Below are 940 nucleotides of genomic sequence, written 5' to 3' on the forward strand. Positions count from 1 at the left end.
TATGTTTGAGCTGTTTTGTCCCTGCAGCGTCTAGCCTACACCAACATGTAAACTCACAGCAACTGGGAAAACCTAGATGGCACAGTAGCTTCTAAAGAATGTTAGGAGGGACAAGGTCTAACACCACAGAATCAAAGAGTAAGAATCAAAGATCTAAATCAAAGAATAAGGTAAGTCCCAGGAACACCGCCTGCCAGCGCTTCCCGAAGAAGCTAATTTTAGGAATGGGTTGTAAGGCTTTTGGAGAGGTTCAAAATAATTGGCTTTCTCTCCAACTTGATCAAACCAAGAGGAACAAATTTATGACCCAGTAGATGAGATAAGGTGATAGATGAAAAGCCAGAGGAGCAACTGAAACTTTGTCATCAAACCTAGAGATAGAGCTGAAGGAACATATTTGTAGGGTGAGGAAAGGAAGAAATCAAGCAGTGAGAAGATAGCCCATCAGTTAGGACGAGGACATGGGAAATGTCATGAGGGAGAAGGTAAGAGCCAGGTTGTCAGTACCCTGCAGTCCAGTCTAGAGACTTTCGGACTTAACCCTATAAGGTTTACAGTAGAAGAGTGATTTTTAAGAAGGCTAGTCTAATAGGAGACAAGAATGGGAGGGAGGTCAATTAGGAGACTGTTTTCCAGAGCCAAGTCACATTCCCTGACTTGAACATGAGTTCCCTGATGGCACAAACTTTTTGTTCACAACTGTGTTTGCAGTGCCTAAAGAGTATCAAGCACATAACAGATACTATGTTTCTGACTGCATTTAGAACATTGGGAAGTCTGAGGGGGGTGGGGGTTTTGGAGGATAGGGTATTTTATTTGGTAGCTATTTGTTTTAATTAGATAGAATCATCCAAGAAAGGTTAGATTATATTTATGTACATTATCTGCCAAGGCAAGAAAATAATTATACAGATAATATTTTAATTTTTTTTTTTTTTTG

The sequence above is a fragment of the Otolemur garnettii genome, unplaced genomic scaffold (assembly GCF_000181295.1).
Source record: "Otolemur garnettii isolate 467f Iridium unplaced genomic scaffold, OtoGar3 scaffold00178, whole genome shotgun sequence".
Classification (NCBI taxonomy): domain Eukaryota; kingdom Metazoa; phylum Chordata; class Mammalia; order Primates; family Galagidae; genus Otolemur; species Otolemur garnettii.